Raw genomic sequence first — 24,205 nt, 5'->3', positions numbered from 1 at the left:
CATTTAAAGATGAGAAACCGGTGATTAGATCTTTATCACGATATTTGGTATTTTCTATCGATTAAAGAAAAAAAAAAAAATTATGGTCTCCGATCCCTTTATACTAAAGTCACTATTATGAATGATTTTTTTCAGGTTTGAGAAATAGGTAGAAAGGGTTGATTCCTTCTTTCACCTTTTGAACTCCTACTGAGGGCAAAGCGATTGGACAAGGCTGGGACAGAGTGATTTTGCTTTGAGATAATATAATCTCTTTTTGTACCTTGCAGCCATTCTTGGCAGAGGACATTTCAGGTTTGAGTTTTGTACTTATCTATTGTGCTACCAAATATTTTTTAAAATTACACTGCCATCCTTAGACAAAGATCGATGTAAGCGTGGCAGGGTTGCCTCTGTGGAGTCAGTTATGGTCTAGACATCACACTTACGGGGAAACATAGCTTATTGTATCGCCATGATTTGTGGGGGAAATGTTTGTGTCTTATCAATACGAGTTTTGGGCAGTGTTCTATTTAATGATACTCCCATAAGTTAGAAAACTCTCATATATATGTGAGATTATGAGGTGAAATTTGGGCAGTGTTCTGTTACATCAGTTGTTTTCATTGTTTCTTTCTCCAAGTTGGTGAGCTCCCCTTCTAAGGGTGTGATCTGCTGTAGGCCTAGAACAAAAATACTTAGGCGTTGCCAACAGATCAGATCCTTGACTCATTTGTGTTATTCGAAGTGAACACTCTTGCTGGAGGGTTTACAATGGTCCGAGAACTTTATCAGGTTACAAACTATTGCATTTTGAAAAACAATAATTCTTGATGCATAGTGATTCACAATCAAAAGTTTTCAAGTGTATTAATGTGTTTGTCATTTGATATTTAGTTTTGAATTGCAGGGATTTCTAATTAGATGCCAACTTGGTGAACGTGAATTGGACGGGAGGTCGAGGCAAGTATGTTGTTTACCAAAACTATTATAAAAAATGAGATTGTTTAGGAGGTCCTGGCGACAATAGTCCAGTCTTTATTAGCGCTGGACATGCGTGGAGTGCCAAATAGATCAGTTCTTCGTTACTCTTTGACACTCGAACTCTAAGCCAGAATCTGACACCACCGACGATTAGAGAGTTCATGATGCTGGCCCATGACTGATCAATACAAAATTTGTTGCAATGGTGGTACCAACAATTTTTATTTGTTTTTATCTCTTAGCTGCAAGTTACTTTTCGTTTTAACTAATCTAATATAATATTACAATACCTGACCTTCCCCACGCACACAACTCCGCTTGCTCCGGGGTTCTCATCAATGGGAAGGTGCATGTCTTGCACAAGGGACTGTCTACAGTCCAGGTATTTGAGAATGCTGAGTGGAAGTGGGTGGTTGAAGACTATGGGTGGCTTCAAGGTCCAATGGCAGTAGTAAGGGGCGAACTTTATATATTGAGTCATGGGTTTATCGCCAAAAGCGAGCGAGGGAGCAAAGGAAAAGGAAGGTATTGGCCCGACATCGGACTTTAAGAGTAGAATTGAGTTTGCCATGATAGGACTGGGGAGGTAATCTTTATGTGATTGGTGGAGTGATCGGACTGGAAGATGGAATTTAGATATCAAACCACAACCGATGTTGATGTTCTAACAGGTTGGGAGTGAGAGACCAACTTGGAGAATGGTTACACCTATGACAGAGTGCCATGGCTCAAGATACTAGGTTGTGCAAATCTTTGAGGATTTAGGCATGCTATGTTGTGAGAATTGATGTTTTGTTCTTTTTTTTCTTTTATTTTTTTGGTCCTTTAGTTGTAGAAGAGAGGCTTTGAGAGTTGGTCTCTTTGTTTTGTTTGTTAACCATGATGTTTGGTTTAATATTTGTAAAGAATAGCTTGCAAAATGGCTTAACAGATAACATTTGAATAGCCAAGTCATAACTCATAATTTGTAATTTTGTACTTGATATAAATAATTATAGTTGCACATGGATATCAGTTCCTGTTCTACAGCTGCTAGAATTGCAGTAGTTAATTTAGAGATAAATGTTGTTCTTAGTTGCTTGGAGAAGTCTTCGTCTCACTGTATATGAAGATTTTTGCTTGAGAATATTAGATATGAAATTCAAAAATATTGCAAGTTGTGAAGTAGAGTCTTTTTTATTTTTGATAAAGTAAGTTGTGAACTAGAGTCTCGGAGTACTATAGTGTATATTTCTAACTATTGTTTGATGAAGTTTCGCCTCAAAATCATGTTCTCGGTCTATAGCGGTTGTTTTCCAAGATAACCACTCCATATATGGGTGGTTTATTTATTCCAACCAACAATCATTAACACTAGAAAGGACTAAGATCCTGGAGTTTAAACCAAATCGGAGGGTTGCGGCTTTTGGCATGAATACTTATGGCTTATCGAGCTTCTATGAAAAGATAGCTCCCAGTAATGAGGCAAAAATATATCTGAGTATCTCCATTGCAATGATACTCCCCTAATATCAGTAGCTCCCAGTAATTATACTCCCCTAATATCATTTGATTTTTATATATATTTGAGGGGTAACACTATTCATTATAGACCTTAGAACTACTGGTAGCAAGGGTAATTTAACACTCCAAATGACTTGGCACAGGATCCCTTTTAGTTTAGGTTGTATGTCTACATGCACCTGAAAAATTCCCTTTGTCTTTTATTGATACTGGGTGATTGCAGGTTGTCTATCAGAAGCAAAAATCATGGGACTCAAGGAAATGTTAAGGAACATGGCTTCTGACAGTAGTGGGACCATAAGGCTCTAAGAACTGGAGCAGGTACTGTCCAAGCAAGGAACAAAGCTTTTTGAATATGAAATTAAACAGTTAATATAATGGAAGCTGTAAGTCCAATAACATGGTGAGAAATATCGACAGTTGAACATTTTGAAGGAAAACTTTTAGATTATTCTTTTATCATTTCTCTTTAATTTTTAATCAGAAAATCAATCTTCAAAACAGGCTGATGCAGATGGCAATGGCACCATAGACTATGATGAGTTCATCACAACGGCAATGCATATGAACATAACGGATGGACAAGAGCGTCTCTATACTATATTCCAATTCCAATACTTTGATAAAGATAATAGCCGGTATGTAGTATTAGAACAATTATTTTAGTCCCATAAAAAAATGAGAAAAAAAATCAAAACATCAAAGCTCCCTAGAAAATAATGTTGAAACTTCAAATTCATGTTATGTCTTTCGAAGACCATTATTTTCTTTTACTTGTGGAACATTATCTTGAAGTGCCAAACAGTATTTACACCAAATAATAACTTAACATAAGAGTTTCACTAATGGCTTCAGCAGCCATTTGTTTAGCAGGTACTCTCAGGAGGAATTTAAGTGTAATTGGGTTGCCAATGCTTGGGAAATGTTACTTATGTAGTAACAATTGGCTAACAGGATTGTATGAGACGCGGGAGAGATGGTCTTCAATTTACACTAATGATACATGTTCTGCATTGATATACAAGTGTAAGTGTCGTTAAAATACTTAATTTGATGGTTACTTGAGACATAAAATGCCTATACCTGAGTTTCTCAAGCAATCTAAAATGGCTTAAGTTGACAGACGCGCAGCGGACATATGATGCAGCGCAGCCTTCGAGTCCAACCATGCACTGCCCCTTCTGAAGTTATCAACTGATAATGAAAAGGAACTAGCCACCATTTACACTAGACCAATGTGTCCAAAGTTTCAGGATCATTTCCTTTAAATGTCTACCACGAGTCTAATCAATACTTACGACTTGACTCCGATAGTTATCACCATGCGTACTGCTGTTAATTGTATCATCTAATTTTGTTAGTCCGAACTGTAATCGCCTTTGCAATTGTGCTTAATACTTTACCCAATCAATCAAATTTACTTATTGAATATAATTTACTAATTCCAGAGTTATGGGCAATGCCAATTATGTTTTTATCTGGTATGAATTTCCTTCCAATTCTTAAAGGTTAAACAACATATATGATGTCCACACACAATGAGATATGTAGAGATTAACCTCATTGGATACTAACATAGCATCACAATATGTTGATATAAAATACAAATGCGGTACGCTGCGCTAAGAATTCTATATTACCGAGTATCCTATTAGTATAGGTTCTAAGATGTGTCAGTATTGTACAAAGCATATCTTATTTTTTTTTAGTGTGTTACTTAGAGATTATTCCATGTGGATACTCAAAATTAGTTGATACATTACTAAAGTACCTAAAATGCAACAACACTACACATAGTATATATTGCACTTTAGCATATTGACTTCGAATGGTTGTAATACAATTAAATCACGATTAGGATCGGTGTTGTTGCTTTGGCAAGTAAAATATTGAACATATTGGATTGTGATGGCCAGATATATAAGTTTGTGCTTCTACTACAAAACACTATTCCAACATCCAAGTGCCATATTACTTGCTCGGGGCATTTGCCAGCTTGAAGCAGTATGCAGTTCACAAGGCTTCATCCTTTCTCTTCTGACATCATAGCTCAGCCCTTTTTTCTCTTACCATGTATATCACCATTTTCTTTAATTTGCTATCACGTATTTGAGATACACAAATAAATTTTTTTGTTTAAATATTCAAAATTTTCGTTGTCTACGTTCTACAACACATGTCATCATGCCAACCGACATTGCGAAATACCAGAGCCAATGTCCTCGGTTAAATAGAAGCAATTACTCAAGACTACCTCTCCAGTTCAGGCTCATCGAGCGTGCCCAATTTACCTAAGGGTTGGATATTGATTTCAGTGAATATCGTTACATAGATATTTTTGATGCACTAACCTTTTATATTTATCATTTGCAACGTGCACTTGCTAGGATGAGAGGCTCAAAGTACATGTTATTTGGAGCTATACTTTAAAGTTTATTGCTTAGGTATGTCTGGAAATCAAATAGGAATGGAGTTCCATTCAATTCAAAATTTAAACGACCGCCAACGTGTCTGTTCAGACATAATGTCAATCGTAAGTGTACTCACCCAAATTATGTTTACACTTTTCGGCAAGTTTTGTTTAACATCGCGTGCATAGCACGTGCATCTTGCTAGTGAGAGTAATTATTGTGAATATAACTAATATGGCAATTACTATGATTTAATCAAACTATAACAATTAAATAATAAGATGTGAATATGAGAAAAAATTAGGGAGATTTGATATTCACCTTGATTAATCCCTAACATGCTAGTATGGAGTTTGTTGCAAATCCTAATATTTATGTTTTCACACAAGGTTTAATATAAAGGTTAGGTTTTTATTATCCCTAATTATTTATGACATCTCTAACCAACTAATAATTAACATGAGAGGAAGTTGAAACCCATTCTCATGGTGAATGAACTGCCCTATATAATTTAAGCTCTTAAATACAACTAATCTATACTAACACATCAAGTCTTCATCACAGCTTCAATCAAATCCCTCTAATGGAGGTTTAGATATGGTTCATTAGACTACCATGGAATACATAAGAAGAAGAATAAGACATGATTAAAAGAATACTTGAATTGAATAAAACTGGAATTGTATTAATGGTGGCTAGGCTAATAAAACATAAAACTAGGTTTAGACTAAATTATATAACTAATGGGAGAGATAGAGATAAATTAATTAACTAAGGGGTGAGGTTTTTAGAGTTTGGCCTTAGTCTTTTTTATATAGGAGAGGGCTAGATTTACAATTTTGTGTATGAGCTTTGGAGCTATGTTTTGGGCCATTAAATTAAGCCCAAAATCTAATTACTTAAGTCTAAAAAGGGTTTCTCTGCTGGAAATTACTGCAATAGCCTTTTTGTTCATTTTCACTCCTCTGATTGGATTAAAGTCTGGACCATTATAAAGCTCTTTCCGAGCCAGTCGTTTTGAGATATAGTAGGCCCAATTCCAAGGTCTGCGTCCAAAGATATGGCCTGCAGAAATTTTGTTGATTTTTGTGCTCTATTTCTGCCCGCGTTGACTTTGACTTTTCAGCTTTGACTGGGCTTTAAAAAGGCTTTTTCTCCTTGAAACTTGGGCTTTAACCATAGAACTTCTTAGCAACTAACCTTTGCTCCTTTCTCTTGCAAAAGTGACATATTTCTTCACATATTTGACTCCAAGATCTGAAATACATAAAAGTACATAACCAATACTAACTCTTATTTATTATAAACATAATTGGTCTAACTGTAATATTATTAAGGGGTTAAAACTACAATTTTGGGCTCTTATCAACCACCGTTATAAATATTTCAATGACCTCTTGGTTCTATAAATGCAACTTTGAGTTATGGTACAACATGGGACTTGTGCTTACAGTAGGCTACTTTGCTAATCCGATAGTCTCTGTCTCTTCTTTTTCAATTTGGTAAGTGAAAAAAAACCTTCCAACATTTGAGTTAATTTTCCTGCCACTTTATTACAGGATTATGATCTCCTTACTCACATTATCTCCTGTCCATTTAAGCTTAAACTGTTTGAACTGGGACATGATGTTTGTGTTGGGCATGAGTGAAGCAGCAAGGTAAGTGACAATTCAATTAGTTTGTTTATACATTATTTATGTTGTATAGTGACTAAAACTTTTGAAGTTTTGTTGGACATATTACTTGGACGCCATTAAAGTTAACCTATCTTATTGTTTTTCCAGAATCCGAGTGAGTATTGAGCTGGAAGATGCCTATCCAAAGGTTGCAAGATTCTCGGCTATTGTAGTTAACGTTGACTAGCATACTCATCAAGATAATTTTTAGTGCACTTCTTTTTGATTCGGTAGCACTTGACCGCCTATGGCTTTTACATATAAAGCCGGCGTTAATAAAGGCGTTTTAGATTCGATTCCCTTCCTTGCAATCTCAGTATTATTGAATAGAGTTCAGCCCATCCTCTTAGGTATTATTTTGAACACGTATTTCGTGTTTTTATATCTTTATTCATGTTTCTGTACCTGATAAACACCCAAAACTGTAATATTAAACCCCGTAGAGACATAACGTTTTGGTTAATTATGTGTTTAATGATCATGAAATAATTATATTTTCATACTTTGGTAGGTTTTTGCAGTTAACATGAATATGATGATAAAACATGCATCGAAGTACGGGAATACGGGAATACTTGAAGTCTTCCCACTCAGCCTAACAAACCTTGACTAGAGTCGAAGATTCCAAAAGAACAAAACCAGTGCAGAACGAGTCTACATGTAAAGAAGCAGGAAACTTTCGAAGCTCACATCTTTCTAACCTGGATGTCGACTTCGGCTAGTGAATTGCCAGAGCAACCATGGCGACGAGCTCTAAGCAAAGACAGAAAGTTGTAAAAATACCAAAATCTGGGCCATCACTAGACACAGCACGTGGACCCACTCTGCAGGGGCACAAGGCATGATGAGTCAGCATAGGCAGGTGGGAAGTGATGGTCACAATTGTGTGACACCTTGCATATAAGAACAAACAAAACATTAAATGCAAGTTTTGTTTTGTATACAAAACATTGGAAGGTTATACAAAGTAAGAAAAAAACAAAATAATGAAAAGGACAAAATGAAATTAAATGGGGAAGGTTTCACGTGAAGGGGCTGGAGGCTATATATATGAGAAGGGGACTTTAGTCTTCATTCTTCAGTTTTTAGTTTTTAGTTTTAACCTATACTTTAGCCTATAGTTTTTAGTTTTTAGTCTTCATTCTTTATACACGCTAATCGAGGGTGAGTATAATCTGGATGGGAAATGCGCGTATCCACACTCGGTACGGCGGAATCAGCTAGCCGTGACTCAATGGCTGGGGCAGAATGTCAGTGGCACTTCTAAGCCATCAGACATTAACAAGACATCCCTCCACCTACTCTGGGTCCTCCAGGAGCACAAGGGTAACTTCTGCATATGCACCTTTCTATTCAATATAATTACGCATGCCACACCCAGGTCAGCCCCTCTTGCTGTTCTTGTAACGCAAATTATGATTAATTTGGGTTTCCTATCTGCCACCCCGTTAGTCCCTATGCTGCCATATGAGAATATGACTGTTTTCAAGAAATGCATATTGTCCCCATGGTAACCCACAGCACCTAGGGCAGCTGAACACGATTACGTGGGTTCAACTTACCCACCTTTCTTTGATGAGGCTGCCATGAGCCAGATGAGTTGTCCTTTGGATGCCTTACGTGCTATGAACAATGGCATGAGAGACATGTATACTCGCCAGGTATCGATGGAACGTAACATGGGCAAATTTAGGGAGAATATGAGCACTCGCCACGATTCACTGATCGACTCAATAGGCGAAATTTAGCAAGAAATGCGCACTTCTATCAATGCATTTCAGGTTAATATGACTACTCGCTAGAATCAGTTCCAGCAAATGCTCATGGCGAATCAGCACCAGTTTTAGGACCAGGTGATGTAGACTCTAGGCGACATCCAGGAGAAGTTAGCCTCCATGAGAGCTCGTTCTGCACGCCGTCGCAGGACTCCTAGTTCTTCTTCTGCAGCCCCCGAGGATTCTTAGTAGACAGTTTATTTTCCCAATCTTATATATTATTTATGTCGGATATTTTATTTACGTATTTGTATTTTAATTTTCCAACCTAGGATGTCTGTTATTTCCTACATTTTCCAAAACTTCTGCCTTGTCAAATATTATATTAGTTATTATATATCTCCAATATTATATTATATATAGGTAGAAACATATATAATACTATTAGTAATATATATATATATATATATATATATATATATATATATATATTTGACGTTACACTTAACGACAAGCTTTACCGTCCACTACCGATTGTCATAACGGCCAGAAAATGGTCATGAAATCGCACAAAAAACGGTCATGAAATCGCATAAAAAAATGGTCAAAAAACGGCTCCATTTCCTTTCTATAAATAGAAAGTTCACCACATCCTTCACATTTACTCCTTTCATCTTCTTCCCTCGACAATTCTTCTCTAATTCTAATATCGTTTTTTAGTTCTTACCAAATTTCAAGCTTTATGGATGCACTAGAAAAGTTTGAGCAGCGGCAAATTGAATATGCTACTCAAGTCTTCAATTCGTTTGTTTTATTATAGTAATGTTGTTAATGTGGCATATATTCCTATATAATATTTAGGTTTGTATTTTATTCCCTGTGTCATTATGATGTGTTTTCACATCTCTGTACGTGCTTACATCTTATTGTGATATTATATTTACATCTTCCTTGTCCTTCTACTTACGCTATTTACGGAAAAAAAAAAAAAAAAGGGCACTCCTTGTAGTCACATGCCCCATTCTTCCCATCCACTTTTGCGACTTGTTTCAGAAGATACACGTGGTCTAACCACTCTGTGACACCTCAATTCGTATTTTCTGCATCTTCGGATTGGTGCCTATTTATAGCAAGGATAGACACCTCTAAAATCCAATATTCCCTTTTCCAATAAATTTTCTTCAGCACTCCATCTTTAATGGCCCTCATTCGAATTTTCGTGCCCGAGCAAAATTTTATGGAAAATTTCCAGAGCAGTCTATTTCACCTATAGTTTGATACTAAAATTTTACGTCGAGGATGGTTCCCTCTATTACATCATAAGGAAGCACTTTGTTCCAGAGAATTGGTCATGCTATTTTATAAATACGGTTATTTCCAAAACGGGCAATTTTTTGTCCGTGCAAACGGATGCGAGCGCAAATTGACTATGGAAATCATCTCCGAGGTCCTTCAAATTCCCATAACAAACCCTTAGGTACATCTTCAGGATTCACCATTCGACAATTTAAGGCATCTAATGTTTGCAACTATCCTTCACGGCGAATATAACCAGAAAAACCGCATTGTGTATCAGCGATCCTTGCAAAGGAACCAATTATCTATAATCCAATGGCTAGCTCTAATGTGCTCGGCACATCCAAGACTTCCGAAATAACAAAACCCTTCCTCCATCTACTCTGGGTCTTGCAGACTAAATGCAATGATTTTTGCATAAGTAAATTTCTCTGGAACGCGATCGCACGTGCTAAGAAAAAGTCAGCTCCTCTGCCAACTATTGTGCCACTTATCATGATGCGTTGGGGCTTTCCTATTACTGCTCCTACTACACCTCTAAAAACAGCTAACATTCTCACCATTCACTCAGTTTGTATGAACCGATTTTGGACTCCAGACGTTGCAAAGAACCATGACGGGGTAGAAACCGGCGAAGCTTGTTCCGCTGTCAACATCTTCACTGAAAATGCAATACACAACATATTTAATCCTATAGAAGGCCTTCGTCTAATTCACCAAGGACTAATGATATTATACACACATCAGAACATCATCATCACTAGTCTTCTTGAATTTCCCGACCTGCGGACAATACAAGGCGAGGAACAAGCACAATTAGTATTCTTGCACAACCACAACCAGTTCTTGGCAAATCACACTCTCATAATGGAGAACCACGTCGAGATTACCAGACACAGAGCGCCCTATTATAACGGGCTGTTGCACGGATTGACTGCATCGAGAATCTTATAAATGGATTTCTCTCACCAAAGCGTTCCTTGTTAAAATTTCATTCACTCAGTTTGTATGACCCATATTAAATTTCACAAATTTCTGTTAAAATTTCCGTTCCTTGTCATTTTCTTTTTAGTCTTTAGTATAGTGCAATTTTCCTATGATAATAAATGTCATTTGTTTTTATTTAGTCATTTCTATCGTATTCTAAATTTTGGTTTATCTTTGTCTATAGGTGCTATCTTTCATCACACGTCGTTCACAATGGCATCTCCAAAGATTATTCTGGAGCAATCTTTCTATACTTTGCTGAATTCCCCAGTATATGGACATTGTTTCAGAGACTTCATCACCCAAGTTGGTTGGAATTCCCTCATTCTGCACCCTGAGTAGACATACTATCCAGGTTTGGCAACTTATTTTTATGATCATATGGAGGATCCAGCTGATGCACATGGTTTCGTTTTGAACGGATTTGCAATCCGTATTGGTAACACTCGACATCTCTTTTACGAGCCAGCAGTTGCTATGGCTTTGGACCTTCCTTATATTCAGCCAAACACCCCCATTCAATACATCATACAAAATCACTTTAATGACTATTCTTGGGAAGATTTCACCGGCCTCTATGGTGATGGCCTCTCCCAAGTCATTGAACGTGCAGAACGTGGCCGATGGCCAGACAACACAATTCCACTAGCCAGTATGACCATGAATGTCGGGACTGCCATGTTGTTTATCCTTTTGAACATCATGGGGATTGACATTTTTCCACTGCCTCCGAATCAGCTTGTAAGACTTTCCATGCTCTGGCCCAGCAACATACCGTTTTTGACATCACAGACCTAGTAATTGAGAACCTAAAAAGGGCTCGTCTTTTTCAGCAGCACTATATCACTTTGCCAGTTACAGCATGCAAGATAATGAGGACGTTCTTCCCACAGTTTGAGGCCACTTTTCATGACTGGGTATGGGTAGATTCTATGTGTCCGAGAAACAGGATAATTCATTCTTTGCGATTTCGGGTATGGCGTTGCCCTTCAAGGTATCTAAGGAAAGTTTGTTGTTTCCTTAAGGACGAAAACATGATAGCTCATCTGGACACTTCTAGAAAGAGGAAGTGGAGTGAAGTCTTGCAAATTATGATAAACTAGCGTGACACAAAGGAATGTCATTTCTATAAAGATGAAGTGAGAATGGACCTACCCCTAATTCATAATTAGGGCAATGTGAGTTGATGTACATATTTGCTTTACATTTTGATGTGAAAAATAAATAACCTAACAGTGTGCTTTCACTTTTTTGTTATATAATATATATTGTGTGACCATAATTTTCTATGGAAGATGTCAGCTATATTTTTTTTCTCAAAGCCTCTCAGGTATATTCTTCTTTCTCTTGACACTTTGAGGACACAGCGTCCGATTGTTTGGGGGTGGTGACAACCTTTCGAAAAAATTAAGCATTCATAGTTGTATATAGTTTTATTTTATGTCTAAATAAGTGTATTTAGTGATAAAGTCTCGTTTTCTTTTCTGTGATGAAAAATATTTAGAAATCTCACCCTAGCATTAGAATTAGGACTTGTTCTTAGAAACTTAAGTCAATACATATGCAATAGTTTTTACATCTTTTTATGAACATTCATGCACTGACTATCATTAAATATACATAACAGTAAGTTTCTGGGACCCACGGTTAGACAACTTAATTTTTATATACTGTGAGAATCTAACTAAATAGCCTCAAAATGTGTGATATGTAAGTAATGACTCAGAGGAGTAGTTTTTCCGAATAGAAAAGTTCACACGTCTACTTACTTGATCACTACCCGAATTCTATGCGAGAATTTAGGCCTTCTTTGGATCGATATAGCAAAAAATTCACACCTGTAAAAAAAAACTACTGCTAGTCGCCCCACTGAACCTTTCATTAACCCTTTCTATTTCACCAAAAATTCATTACCCATCTATTAACCACAAATAAATAAGCCCATCTGGATGATGAGTATGAGAAATAGGATGAAGTGCGGAAAAATGAAGAGAAAAATCTGTCACAAATCAAAATCAGTTATTTGCTTCAGAAGAAAAGAAAAAGGAAAATAGAAAGATGTTTCCAAAAATCAAAAGAAAAATCAAAGTTAGAATTTTCCCTCAAAATCAAACCAAAAGGGAATACAAAAGTTTAAAAAAGCTAAGTATGGAAACTCATGTTAGAAGTAGGAAAGAAAATAAGGATTTCTCTAGTGTAAATATCTCAAAGACCTTATTCTCTCATACTTATCATTTTTGAATTTTCCATTCTATTTTCTTCTACACTACTACCTAAGCCCCATAACACCTAATAAAGACCTCTAGCTCAATTAGAAGTAGGGTGGTGTGATAATAAGTAGTAGATGTGAATTCTCGACCTCGGCTCCTCTGACTGTCATTGAGTATGTGAGGAAATGTGTGCCCACTACACACTAGAGTTAGCAAAACTTGAGTAGAAAAATGAGAGAGAAATTGTGTTTCGACACATACTTGTGAGAACCTACTTAAGGACGTTATCCAAAGGATCCAGAAACGGCCTGCTCATACATTTCATTATAAAGATCACTGCATGCATGCTCATATATAGATGTTTTGATTATTGTATGTATATTAACTTGAATTTCGAAAGAATGAATCCTTGTTTCCCCTGCTAGTGAGATGTATAGATATCTGAGATTAATTAAGGAAACAAGCCTTTGTTACTGAGTCGTTGTAGTATAAATGAAGTTTGTGAGTATCTTCTCTGGAAAACTCTCACGAGGCTATAACTCGTCCAATAGGGAATTCCTAGTGGTTTAAGACCTTGTTGCATACGGTAAATGTAATCGCACTCTGCAAAATGAGACTTAGTTTAGGACAACACATTTTTTGCCACTTATCGTTTTAATGTCTCTTCTTTGCTTGAGGACAAGCAAATTGCTGTTTGGGGGTGGTGTGATAAGCACCCAAAACTGTAATATTAAACCCCGTACAGACATAGCGTTTTGGTTAATTATGTATTTAATAATCATGAAATAATTATATTTTCGTACTTTTACAGGTTTTCGCAGTTAACGTGAATATGATGATAAAACATGCATTGAAGTATGGGAATACGAGAATACTTGAAGTCTTCCCACTCAGCCCCAGTGAAGCCCAACAAAGCTTAACTAGAGCTGAAGATTCCAAAGAGACAAAACCAGTGTAGAACGGGTCCACATGTAAAGAAGTAGCAAACTTCTGAAGCTCACATCTTTCAAACCTGGACGCCGACTTCGGCTAGTGAACTACTAGAGTAACCAGGGCGACGAGCTCTACGCAAAGACAGAAAGTTGTAAAAACACTAAAATTCGGGCCGCCACTGGACACAACACGTGGACACACTCTGTGGGAACACAAGGCATAATGAGTCAGCATAAGCAGGTGGCAAGCGATGGTCACAATTGTGTGACACATTGCACATAAGAACAAACAAAACATTAAATGCAAGTTTTGTTTTGTATACAAAACTTTGGAAGGTTATACAAAGTAAGAAAAAAACAAAATAATGAAAAGGACAAAATGAAATTAAATGGGGAAGGTTTCACGTGAAGGGCTGGAGGTTATATATATGAGAAGAGAACTTTAGTCTTCATTCTTCAGTTTTTAGTTTTTAGTTTTAGCCTATAGTTTAGCTTTTCATTTTGCTTTTTCATTCCAGTACGTAGTTTTCCTTTCTAGTAGCTTTCATACCAGCTTCAGTACTGTAAGTCTTTTTATTTAATAAAAGTAATTTCTTTTCAAGTTTAATTCATGTTATGCATTTACTTATTTATTGCATACAACAAGTTCAATTAATCATCCAATGACCATGAGCTAAATCCCCTTTTCGGGGAGGGTTAATGATGCTCGTGTGATGATCCGGATTGACACTTTAATATTCCAGAATCACTACTTAGGAATTAGGTGTAGATTATATATCCGACCCCAAAATGATTGAGACTGTTCAAGTTTGGAGTGCTGATGCTCCAGAATAGTCTCGCGAGAGACCTAAAATGTCTCGCGCGCAACTCTCTAGTGTCATATAGCTCTCTAATTTGTCTAGCTGATGTAGAATAAAACCAGGTGCTGAAATGATATTCCATAAATGGAATATTAGTTCAACTCCTTATGCTAGTGAGATGAGCTCAGAGATGCGTGCATCTTACTAGGGGTCGATACTCGACGCCATCTTGGGTTTGTCTATGAACTCGAGACGGATTAAAGCTGTAGCGATGTGGAATTATAACTGTTGAAACTGATATTGCATGAGTACGGTTAACCCTTTTCTTGTTTCTCTATCTCTGTTTATTTACGTAGAAATCAATCACTATTATTTTACGTTACTCGGATCACCGTTAATTTACTTAAACCAACTAAATAACTTAAAATCCTACTCACTAAAAGTTGTAAATCCAGTTGTGAACCTTGCCGAGCCCTAAGGTATGGACGATCCCTTACTCGACCTAGTCTACCAACTACGTGATTAAGATAACTTGACTATGGAATTTTAGACTGTGGACTTCGGACATAAAAGAATAAAACTCTGGAAATTACCGTTTATCAATACCATGTGCTGTTCCTACCATCTCTATTCACACATTTTATTTTATATTTTTACATAGGTGTGGCAAATGGTATTGGAAGACCAGGCTTTGGTGCTTGCTTTTATATTAGTAATTACTACTTTATTGGTCTCACCATAGGATTTGGTCTCATCTTCATGACAAGCATGGGTGTAGCTGTAAGTATACTAATCTCAACTCTTAAGGCAAAGCTAAGATACAGACCTCTGAATCTTTCATCCATCTCATTAGATATTGACTCATGTTGTTCTTTTTGCAGGGAATTTGGTGTGGAATGATATGTGATTTTTCCTACAAACTCTAGTCCTGATCACTCTATTTGTTATGACAGATTGGGAAACTGAGGTAACAGAGCTACACTAATTTCCTACATTTTGATTTGAGCAATAAATTGGTACTGAAACACCATTAATGATCCCTATGTATGTAGCTAGGTTGACAATGCATTGGATCGTATAAAGAAGTCTGCGGATGTATAAATTCTGGCATGACTAGAAAGATGCGCTGCAACTGATTTAACTGACAAAGCGATTGTTGCATTTTGGTCGGATTTCTCTACTTCTTGATATAACACGTCATCAACTAGGAAGTAGGACTTGGATTCTAAATATGTTACTCTAAAATTCTAAATGTTCTGAGATGTGCTGTTCAAAGTATGTGTGATCAGTATGTTAATGTTGTAATACCGTATTTGAATAAATATACTTGAAATTGCAGGAACTTCTGAAGGATATATAGTATTAAAATTAATTTCAAAAATCCATATAAAAACAAAATCATGAACAATGACAAACCCTACATTTGTTTCAGGAGAGTTGTCCTCTGCCTCGCCAGATATACCAACTGACTCCATGTCTCTGTCAGAATTTTGGTCTGTCTGAGCAGAAACTTGCAGCTTTTCTATCAGCTGTTCAAATTCAGAATGATCTGCAAGAAAAGAAAAGAGAACAATAATGTATACATAAAACAATAAATTTCAAACATGCTAATTCCTAGGAAGATATCTACAGATAAACCACTCGCTAAATTCTGCTTATTTTGTTTTCTTCATACAAAGCCCCCACAGTGATGTACAAACAAGTGTGTTTATGTCCCCGAGTAAAGGAGTATATGCTTTTATCCATATTCTTATAATCAGTAACCTTGTGTTAATTTCACCAACACCTTCATTAGCATTGTGGTATTGATCTAGACTCTAAGGGCTTTATCACTACAACAATATGTTTTCTATTTTGACAAGTAACGCAGTTCTTGCTTTTACCCATATCTTCTCTTTTGTTGTGTATATATGTGTGGAAAGAGTGAAAAATAACTCTATGCAGAACTTATCATGTTGTTGTGGACCCACATCTATACAATTACAACTCAAACACCAAAACGACTTTGTCAAATTGTCAAAAAATAAAAAACATATATCTAGACACTCTAGTACTCTACTAATATAGAACGTACTGCGCAAAAATGGAATTCATAGGGACGTAATAGTTGACAATGATTGAATATATACAGAGCAACATCAAATCAAAGATGAAACTTTATCAGGGAAGACACTACTTACCCTTGGATCAATTAGTTAAAGCATCATGAAGCTTCATAGGATGTCGGTGCTCTTCATTCTTATATTTCAGCACCACATCACGGCGATCGCGGCCAGGAAATAATGTTTCTATTATTTGAAAATCTGTCCCAACCTCTCGAATGGCCTAAAAAACAGGATACACCATATAAACAAGCCAACAACTTTCAATAAAAACAACAAAGTTACTAACAAATGCAACACATACTCCAAAAAAAACATGTTAAAGGTTTAAGTACTGAGTGCAACCTAATAGTGATATGTAACTTCGAAATTACAAGTTCTCAGCACATCGTCCTTAACCTTGTATACAGCAATACTTCACGCGAGAAAGTGTCATGACCAATTATTGTCTACTTCATTGTCCGCGTTCTTGACCTTAGCAATGGATAATTTCTATTCCTGTTCATTATACCAGTGCCCCTTCCAGTATCCTATTATGATTTCTGATTTCTGGAAATTTCTATTGGATCATAAGAAAATTCTCAATTCTTTAAAATGGTAGGTTTAGATACTCGGTGTGTGTATCACTACAACTAAACAAGAAGATTAGACCACTTAATATGTAGCATTGACTCGGCTAAGAAATACCAGAACTAGAGTGGATTAACTCTGTCCAAGTTGCTAAAAATATAATTAAATCCGTTTTAACTAGGACAAAACCAAATGAAACAAAAAGAAAAACTCTCTGAAGTCACTTTTACATTCTAAAACACAATATAGATTTCACATGTACCTTAAAACTTTCAAAAGGCAACATTTCGTATGATTACAAGGAATAAAAGCAACTTCACCTCATAAAAACGCTCTGTATCTTCTTTCGACCATCTCTTCTTACGCTTTTTATGTGGTTCCATGAAGGAATGGTAATTATATTTTGAAGAACTTGCATATGGAGCTGCTTCATCATCATCATCATCATAAGGAGCATCCTCGGCAAAAGGATTAGTGCCACTGCAAAATGAAATGAATTAGAGACACAGATAACTTTAACCAGTATATTTGAAAATTTGACTAGTACTCTATATGCTACTTTCAGTGTTACAAAAAGGAAAAAATCTGCAATTCTGTTACTTATTTATTTATTTATTATACATATAGTTTTTGTACATAGAAAATAATCAGGAGCTACCATGGAGACGTCACCTAGAAAAGCTTTATGCCACAGAATATAGAAGCAGAAACTCTTTCACTTGTAAGATTACTGAAATCTTTAAATGAAACAAAAATAGAATATGTGGAGTCAATACCTTCGGTTGAGAAGTGAATTTTGTTTAGTCGCTGCACCTTTCTTCTGCAAAAAAGAAAATGACAGGTTTCAGTAAGAGAATCGCACAAATGAAAATATGAACAAGCAACAGTGAAAATATGAACTAAATGTCTACTTATAGACAAAACATAAATCATCTCTAGTATACAAGGACAAGTGAAACATGAGGTGGGAACGAATATGTACCAATCTCTGTTCCTTTAACTCTCCTGGAAGGATTAAATCCATAATAGGTAGCTTTCGGGGATCAATTTCTTCCTTTGGGGTTTCAAGCAACACCTTGTTCACTAGAAATGCATAGGTCAATTAGTGTAATATGAAAAAAGCATCTCTAAACACCATAGAGTTGAATGAATTTAGGGACTTAGTAATTGGAGGTACCTTGTCTTCTGTTTCTTCGAGTAGAGTGAGGGAACTTCTTTTTTGGAGGTTCCTTGCTTGATGACTCTTTTCCTTCAGATGAGCTTTTACGCCTTCGACCCATTTTCCCATTTTGAACTGCTGTCTTAGCTTTTCTTGCTGTCTTATTATGATGTGATGTCTCTTCCTGGTATTCCTCATCAACATCATACTGGTCATCTTCATCCACTAAAGAATAGTGGGATGTTTCAGCAAGCACGTCAACATTTTCTTCAGTACTTCCATCCGGCTCGTCAACAAGTAAAGAAGCACCTGAGCTCTTTCTCAGCTGCCTTGATGATTTACCATATTCATTTACCTTATCAGCTGCTACTAAAGTTATTTTATCTAGGGCCCCTTGAGAGAATTCTTCAACATTCTTGGAATTAACTTTCCTTGCACATACTTTTCTTTTCTTACTTCTAATTGCCTGATAAAAGCAGAACTGGAGAATCAGAACGATATATAAAGATCAAACCACTTGGTTGCATTTGAGAAAACAAATGACTAGTAGGCCATAGGTAACACAACTGCCGCAAATATGCAACCACGCACACTAAGAGAATAACCACTGTACCTCCTTGCCATATGAACATTCTCTTTTTTTTTCTTCAAATCACTTTTAGTTACCAATAAACAAATCACTTTTAGTTACCGGAAAAAATAAAAATAAAAAAAACTACGTCTTTCACTCTTTCCTCTTCCTCACGAAGATACCTTACAACCTTTTCTTCTTCTTAACCAGTAAGATAACACCTTTCTTCTCACCCTGTCACATTTGAGTACAAGGATCTCCCGACGCAATCCTCAGTTTAAGGTAAAAAAATCTCATTACTTCGTTGTCAGTGAGTTTTGTTGCTTTTTCCATACTGTTTTTCAGTAACCTTCTTCAATACTATCTTCTTCTCTTCAGTAAGAATTCTTAACATGATTTATCTATCTCGGTTCTCTCCACTGCGTCATGCTCTCTCCACCACTCTATGTCTCTTCTTCAACAAGTAATATTAATTTGTATTTAGTTTACATATTGGTTCAGTGCATAGTTTTATGGGCGTAATGAAAAGTATGCCTTTAATACTCAATTTGGATTTCTAAATATTTTGGCAAAATCCATTGATACGTGAATAAATATTTTCTATTGAATAAGATTCCTCGGGATTAAGCGACAGTTGTGAAGGCAAGTACATTTTAACGTCATTTCCTTCTAATTGTTCAAGTTTATTTCTATGCACAGAACAACAAAGAATCAACATTCATTTTGGTATGTACAAAGTGCAGAGACTTCAACGCTTCTTTTGCAAGATTGAACTAATCAATGGAAGGTTTACGTATTGTTGAATGGGAACTTTTCAGTCAACATGACTGAGAACGTGTCTGAGTTACAAAAAAAATATAAGAGTGAAGAATTAGCTATAATGGAAGCAAGTAAATTAGCTATAGAGTCACAAGTTTACCTAAAGGAGAACTAAAAAAGAGTATTTTGAATGTAGAGATCTTACGATACCTTGGGGAAGATAGAGTTATTTGATCTGCTACTCCCTCTGGGGAATATAGCACTAAATCAGCATATGTGGGTCTCAAGATAATGAAGGAGAAAGTGAAATGGTATAAGCTTGTGTGGGGAAAATTGTGTGTCCCCAAACACTCTTTCATGGCGTGGCAACTCTTCAACGGCAGCTTGTCAACTCAAGATCATCTCATTAAAAAGAACATTCTTACTCACTCAGAATGCATTCTTTGCAGAAACTCGGAAGAGAATTCTCACCATCTCTTCTTTAATTGTCCATATGCTAAGGAGGTGTGGTCTGGAGCTAAAATAAGCATGGGTTTGAATTCAAATGTGATTGACTCCAACAAGAAATGGTATTGGATATTCAGAATAACTAGAAAGAACACTATTGATTCTGAGATGATAAGGGCAATGGCATGTGCAGTGATATATGCACTATGGAATGAGAGAAACTGTAGACGGTTCAAACAGAGATATCACTCTTCTTCTCATGTTCTAAAGGATATTCTGAAGAAAATGAAACTCTACCTTCAGCAGGCACTCAAGGAAGCAGACAACACTAGTGCAACAAGGCTCATGATGGATAGGATGGGCATTCATATACAATACAAGAGTTTAGTGGTAAAACAAGTATAATGGAATAAGCCACCTCCAAACTATGTCATGTTGAACTATGATGGTACTCTTCAGGCAATCATATCAGGTATGGGCGGTGTGTTCAGAGATTCTGATGGACGAGTTCTATTGGTGTACAATGGTGCGTCAAAGAAAAGGTCTATTCTTTACCTCAAAATACTGGGTATTGAAGTGGGTTTGAGGACTGCAGTGATGATGGGTTTCCAGCAATTGCATGTCAATTCGATTCGAGAGAGAGTCAGAAATATAGTAAATGAGACCGAGGGCACACCTTGGTACTTTGCTTGGATATAATGCAAGCGTCGGGTTACATAAACAAATGTTTTCTAACTTGAAAGTGCAAAGATATCTATAGGGGAAAGCAATAGAAAGCGTGATTTTGTAGCTAAAGCTTGTTGTCAAGAAGATGAAAATGTTAGAATTTCATATTGGTCCTTTAGAGGAAAGGTTTGTGCGTAATAGTGCATGCATGAAGATGCAACCGGATACATGTACACTAGATTTTGAGTAATACTGAGGTTTGGGTCGGGGCCTAACCCATAACTTCTTCAAAAAAAAAAAGTTAGTGGAAAAGTTATTTTTCACTATTTATATTTGAAAACTATGTCTTATTTGTCCAGTAGATGTATGCTTCATTTTGTGCATTTTGTAGTTGTAAAGACGTGTTGAGTAGGAGACTAAATGTAGAAGAATGTATCGTTTTCAATCCCAAATGTTTATGCTGGACTCATTTCCCATATTTATTGTGTTGCATAAGTGCATGGTCAAGAATGCAACAACCAAAAGAGTATAAGTCAAGGCACAAGTAGAACTTCTACTTTTTATGATATCATTACTCGACTATCGAGGATCAGTATCCTCTCTTCTTATCAGATTTTTGAATTCTCATAATTTCTAACATGATATTTTAGTTTCAATAAATTTTTATATTAAGATTGTAATTTCTTGGATGTTTTCGGCCTCTTTGTATTGTGACTTTGTGTGCACTTATTAGGACTTCATAACCGTACCTCACAGTATATGTATTTAGTTATCATTTGACAGTTATTAATTATGTTAAATCCAGGTACAAAGGATTGTGGGTTGAATTGAAACCAACATTTTGAGAATGTGACACATGAAGACTACCTCACACCAAGATTGGAACAAGTAGATAAAGGTAGGCAAGAAAGCACACTCTTCATCAGATACAATTGAGCTGCATATTTGGGTCAGAAGTTTGGAATCTAATGGTTTATATCCTTGGATTGTCTAACGAACGTTGCCAGATTGACAAAATATTATATTTTCATCATCATTGCATTGTGAAAGTTGGCTATGGCTTTGTGATTAAGATTTAGCTGCAAGAAGTGGGTATAGAAGTTCAAATTTCATTGTCAATTGGGCTCACTTCTTAATAGCTAGCTACTAAACTGCCCCATGTTGTCATGAGCATTGGTTGTGGGCTGTCTTTAGCTTCTTACGCAGTAGTGTTGTATAACACCCCGTGTTTTATTTCGTTTATTTTCCTAATAATAATAATAATGTATAATAGAAAAAAATAAAAATAGGATAAGTGTTAGTGGAAATAGGAGACGTGGGTTTATGGGATAAACCTTCTTCCCTATTTCGGGGGGTTTTGTTTTTAACAGAAAGAAAACAGAATAGAGTTTTCTCACGAGAGTTTCTGGGGGAAAAACACAGCGAGAGTTTTAGACAGAAAAACGGGGATTTTTCTGAAAGAAGAAAAGGAAGTTTTTCTTGTAGCTGGCTGATAATCGGAGAGCGCTGCAGGTGAGTGGATATTTCACGTTTTATTTTTGTTTACCATCGATTTTGTGATACGAGATACTGTTCACATGATGTTTTTTTTGCCAATACGATATACTGTATAGTGTAAACCCCTTTAATATTGTCGACTGATTTATACGAATGTCGCAGTAACAGTATGTAAAAACTCTGTTAATGGTGCCGTCTCTATTAGATACCATTACCATTGTTAAGTACTACAGTAAATCCATTCTGACAAGTTGAGAGTTTAAACTGTCGAAGTCTGGACAGCGGTGGTTCATGGCGTCGCCATCAGCACCAAAGCCCCAAACCGTACTTCCTGTTTTGTGTTTGAAGTATATTCTTTTTTTGATTTATGGTGATGTTGGAACTGTAAGTATTCTAATTGGTGTGAGATGGGTGATGGTGGACTGGAGATTGGGTGTTGTGAGAGCTTTGAAGGTTGGTCATGGCTGTTAATGGCGGCCAGAGAATCGCCCAGCCATGAACGAAATCCTATTGCATTGTTTGAACTATTTTGGTTATTATTGGTTGGTTATTGATTGGTTATGGGTGGTTGGAGGTAGTTAGGTGTGTGTGAGTATTGAAAATGGCGTTGTTGAAGCTTTAAAAAGGGTTGTAATGGCGTCGACCTCGATTTTGTCAGTATAACAAAATCGCGTTTTGAGGGTATCGGTGGATTGGGTTTTTAGTGAGGATCAAAACCGCTGGGTTTTTTTCTGTCATGGTGGCCGGTGGTGGCCATTGTGGTGGTCGGTGGTGGCTGGAGATGGAAGGAGTGAAGGAGATGAACAGTGCCAAAAACGATTTTGGGCTTGGGCCAAAATCGTGGGCTTATATCTTTCTTTTTTTTTTTTTTAAAATTTGACTTTTAAGTTAGACTTTGGGCCTTTGACTTTGGGCTTTTGGGTTAGAGGAGTTTGGGGTTGGTTGACTGCTGTTGACCCTTGGCAGGTCGACTTTAACTTTGACCAGAGTTGACTTTGACCAGTGTTGACTTTTGACTATAGTTGACTTTGACAAGTTAACTCAATTTTGACCTTTTAACTCGGATTATGATTTGGGTTATTGGGATAGGTGCTTGACTTTAGGTTAAGACATGTATATATATACGTGTGTATGTGTATTAACTACTATGTGTTTTTTTATATTTTATGATATCAACGCCATTATGACACTTTAGGCATCAATCTAATTAATAACGCGTAAACCAAAAATACATTTATCAAGATACTCATTCGTTCTTTGAAATAATATATCTTTATAAGGTTCATAAAGGCGAAACCAATTTACCACCTCTTTTAACTCTCACTCTCAAGTTTTAGAATTGAGTTTTATGACCGGTTGATGTCATATATTAAAGGGCATTTATTGAATGTCATAAAAAATGGCAAGTTAGCGTTATATATGGGTATTCATTGAATGTCTTGTGAATGACCGTGATTGTTTGACTACCCTACAGAGCATTGTCACCAAATGCAGTGCGGGTTTAAAAACGGTATACTTGAAAAAAACTTAGTTCGTGTTTTAAACGGAACGTCTCGGGAAAAAAACGGAAAAAAAAGCGTAAAAAAACGTGGGGCATAAAAAACGGGTTTAAAACGGTAAAACGGGTTTAAAACGTATAATACGTATAATACGTAAAAGAAACGGTAAAAACCGATGATAAATAATATAATAGATAAGGAGTTTGATTTTCTATAAAAGTGGGAAAAAAAATAGACACATAAAATAAAAATAATAATAATACAAATGAAAGAAAATTCAAATACATGAAAGTATCAAATTATCATTACTCATCCAAATACTAGAAGTTTTAGATTCAATTAAAAAACACTATTCAAAATAAGATACTACTAATTACCAACCATAATGGCATAATTAAGTACTACAAATAAGTTAATAACTTTAAAATTTTCAATTAATTAT

At 36.2% G+C, this 24,205-nt stretch overlaps 2 long non-coding RNA genes and 1 pseudogene across 3 annotated transcripts; 2 read left to right on the top strand and 1 right to left on the bottom strand.

The window, feature by feature from the left end:
• The first annotated feature begins 6,415 nt into the window (after positions 1–6,415).
• Positions 6,416–7,055, top strand: LOC147490288 (uncharacterized). The gene is made up of 2 exons (XR_015201067.1): positions 6,416–6,535; positions 6,662–7,055. It is a non-coding gene; the product is annotated as an uncharacterized LOC147490288 (long non-coding RNA).
• A 6,459-nt stretch (positions 7,056–13,514) lies between these two features.
• LOC147490286 (uncharacterized) lies at positions 13,515–18,935 on the bottom strand (annotated as a pseudogene). The gene is made up of 7 exons (XR_015203004.1): positions 18,343–18,935; positions 18,148–18,248; positions 17,942–17,985; positions 17,486–17,645; positions 16,674–16,818; positions 15,915–16,042; positions 13,515–13,896 (listed from the first exon to the last, which is right to left on the bottom strand). The product of XR_015203004.1 is annotated as an uncharacterized LOC147490286 (transcript).
• Positions 15,123–15,835, top strand: LOC147490287 (uncharacterized). Its single transcript, XR_015203006.1, has 3 exons — positions 15,123–15,273; positions 15,375–15,460; positions 15,546–15,835. It is a non-coding gene; the product is annotated as an uncharacterized LOC147490287 (long non-coding RNA).
• Positions 18,936–24,205: the final 5,270 nt, after the last annotated feature.

This window comes from Coptis chinensis, chromosome 7 (genome assembly GCF_015680905.1).
Source record: "Coptis chinensis isolate HL-2020 chromosome 7, ASM1568090v1, whole genome shotgun sequence".
NCBI lineage: Eukaryota > Viridiplantae > Streptophyta > Magnoliopsida > Ranunculales > Ranunculaceae > Coptis > Coptis chinensis.
The sequence above is the reverse complement of the archived record's forward strand: the minus strand, read 5'-3'. Positions and strand labels throughout refer to the sequence as shown.